At 31.1% G+C, this 3,380-nt stretch overlaps 1 long non-coding RNA gene across 1 annotated transcript in view; it reads right to left on the reverse strand.

Moving 5' to 3' along the window:
* LOC106867584 (uncharacterized) overlaps positions 1-3,380 on the reverse strand; it is a 59,636-nt gene that overhangs the window by 45,306 nt on the left and 10,950 nt on the right. The window lies entirely within an intron of this gene.

The raw sequence follows: 3,380 nt of genomic DNA on the forward strand, positions 1-3,380 counted from the left end.
TATATATATATATATATATATATATATTATTTATTATGCGCCCTTTTAAAGCCTAGCCAGGCTCATGGGCCCGGTTTCCCGGTTTCTATGGCATATGTGCTCCCCGCAGCAGGACGGGACGCCAGTCCATCGCTGCGTTACTCAAGAAATAGGAAGAACGAGTGAGAGATAGTTGGGGCGAAATATTACAGCAGGGGTTTAGTTTTTAAGTTGTGTAATTGCATTAATAATCCCTAACCCTATTCCATGGAATGCGCAGAGCAACAACACACATGGAGACGAAAAGTGTCGCTGAAGAGGTCATACACGTGTGACGAAAGATTTGTGGACAATGGACATGAGTTAGAATAAGAACAGTAATATACAAAATGAAGAACGAATATATAGTGCGGGTGTTTTTATTTGCAAAGAAGTAAATGACCATCTCGAAATACACTATATATATATATATATATAGAATGATAACCATTTCAAATGTGAGGTCATGATATCCACGAATTACGGTTTTGAATCCGGGTCATTGGTTGTAAACTCACAATGTGCTTCAGGTTTGTCATAAATTTGATTTTAAATAGAAGTCAGGAGAAAATATAAATAAATAGTTTTATTAATGTAATTACACAACTTAAAAACTAAATTATATTTCTTCTCTCGATAAATAAGTGTGTGTCAGCGTGCGTGTGTCTATGTATTTCTTCATTAAGCATCTATGTGTGTGAGTGTAAAAATTGATGAAGTTAGTCGACTAAGGCGATAATTTATAATCTTAATTTTTCTTAATTGCAGAAATAATTTTTTAAGGTGAGACTGTAAGTTGATCATTTCACGATTAGAAATTTGGTGTTTGTATTGAGGTGGGAGTGGAGTGGGTTTTAGGAGGCATTGCAATAGATATCTTGTAGAATGAATATGTTAATGAGACAGGTAATACAATATTTTAGAGAATAATGTGAAAGTAAAATAAATGTGTTTGAAAATATCTTACAAATTAGTAACAATTCAATGTTATATGTTCACCAAATTGTTGAAGCTTTGGAGTATGATATATTTTTCTATGTTAAAAAAATAATTTGAATATTTAGAAAATGTTGAAGACATTTAAGAAATGTATAGTATTTGTTCATCCAATCGTTGAAGTGCTTGAATATATGTTTCTGCTATATATATTTACATTATAATGGAGTCTTTGCAGTCTAAATAATAATGATAACAATTACAGTCTAGTTTTTAAAAAGTGATTTTGCTTTGAAAGCTGAAAATCCAGATCTAGTTGTGACAAGCAGTATAACATTAGAGACAATAATATCAAATTGTAATATTTTGAATTTTGTTTCTTTAACAATAGATTAAAAAAAAACCATTATGAATGACTTAGTGATATTCTACTAAGATACAGTGAAAAAAGAAATAAAAGACTACCAGTTTGATAATAATTTTATTTACAATATTTTGTCAATATCTACGACGTGTGTTTTTATAGGGTTTATAAATTTGATAAAAGCAATTTTAGCATAAGTTTTCTGCCTTACATCTTCCATTTCTAGATTCTAAGCATTACTTGATCTTACCTTTATCAATATCTTTGTTCTATCATATTTTTAAATATTCTTACTGGCAATGCCGAAGATTTGGGGCAGAAACGCATGAAAAAATATAAAATATTAGCCCACTGCTAGATCTAAAAAGCATGAGCCGACAAAATTTTTTTAAAATAGATATTATCTCTCCACATTCCAACTACATATTTAATCGAGCTACGTTAATTATATAAACACTTCTAATCTTATCCTGAATGTAAACTTTCTTACAAGTTGATGGCTCCTGCATACATATTAAATTACACTTGCAATATTTCATATTCATTTTTACATTAATTTATTTTTTATTTAATACATACCTTTAAGCTAAAAGGAAGAAAAAAATATAAATAGAATAAACCCATTAACACTTACAAAAACAACTTTATAACTATATTTTTAGACTGAGAATACTTTTCAACTAATTTTCAACATTATCAAACAAATTGCTCATTTCCAAAATAGCTATAAGTATGCTTCTAATTGCTAACTGAATAATTTCCACAACCTCGAAAAATATCATTTTACATTCTCTCCAAGAAAATTGTAATAATTTAAAAAGAATAACATTATAGACTAGTAAAATAATGAACAAATTTTGTACACATATTGCATTCACACATACACGTACGCACACACACACAAACATACATTTTATTGCTCATATTTTTACCATAGTTATTATATAAGTAGTTGCATTAGATAAATACACTAAACACTTTTTTCTTTTAAATCTTATTATTTTGACTCTATAGACCTCAATTAAACTTAACATGAATCTAAACACATTCTCTCTTAGCGTGTCTTCACTTTCAATTTTTTATCCCTTAATAATGATTTCAAACGTAGTCACAAGATCAAATATATTGTACGAAAAAGCTAGGCGATGATATTAAACCCAGTTCTTTATGAGTACTTATCGCATGAAACGAAGAAGGAGAAAATTCGGCGCTGCATTTGGAGGGACTTAAGCTTTCTAAGCGATAGCCTTATCAAGTTTGTTAATCATTCAAATTTATTTCAACGAACAAAACTCCAGTCTGATCAGCAAGCTGTAAAACAGTGGGTGAACTCAAGCACTTTGTAAAAGAGAATGAGCCCAAACAATCATACACAATTCCTCCACCTAATATTATGAGTAACCATTTCCATTAATATCTTCTCAAGCACTCGCAACAACAACAAATTCAGTATCGCTCGCAGGAGGAGCTTCTAAATTCAGAGAGACAGATAACGTTATGCTCCATTTCTCATGATTTGTACGGTCATACCAAGATGCTATCGGCGCCTGTGGTCTCTCTAAACCAAAATCCTCACTCTGGGATTTGAGGCACCCAAAAGAGCAAACCCACAAAATATTAAGAATAAATTGCATGACTGATTTTGAAATTGTCCACATCTGTGGTCTCATTCCGTACTCCCCCTTCAAAATTCATACTGAAAACACGTAATTCAAATACTTTTCTCCAACAGGCCCTGTTCTACTTAACATTATCCCAAAGCAAATGAAAGAAGAAAAAGATCGCATCAACTTCAGACCATATCTAGACAAGTTCCTTCAAAGGAATAGAGATAAAGCACTTATATATATACCAGTCAGCTACTCGATACGTGAATGGACTATGATGCCACTGCACTTTATTTTCAAATGACTTAACATGTCAAGTCACTAAGTTTTATTTTGCCTTTTTGTTTTATATGACTAAATATCTCATCTCCAGAAGATAAAATAAGATATGCGTGTGTGGGTTTGTCCACGTGCGTGTGTGTCTGTCTGTTTGTATATATAAATATATATATATA

The sequence above is a fragment of the Octopus bimaculoides genome, chromosome 6 (assembly GCF_001194135.2).
Source record: "Octopus bimaculoides isolate UCB-OBI-ISO-001 chromosome 6, ASM119413v2, whole genome shotgun sequence".
NCBI lineage: Eukaryota > Metazoa > Mollusca > Cephalopoda > Octopoda > Octopodidae > Octopus > Octopus bimaculoides.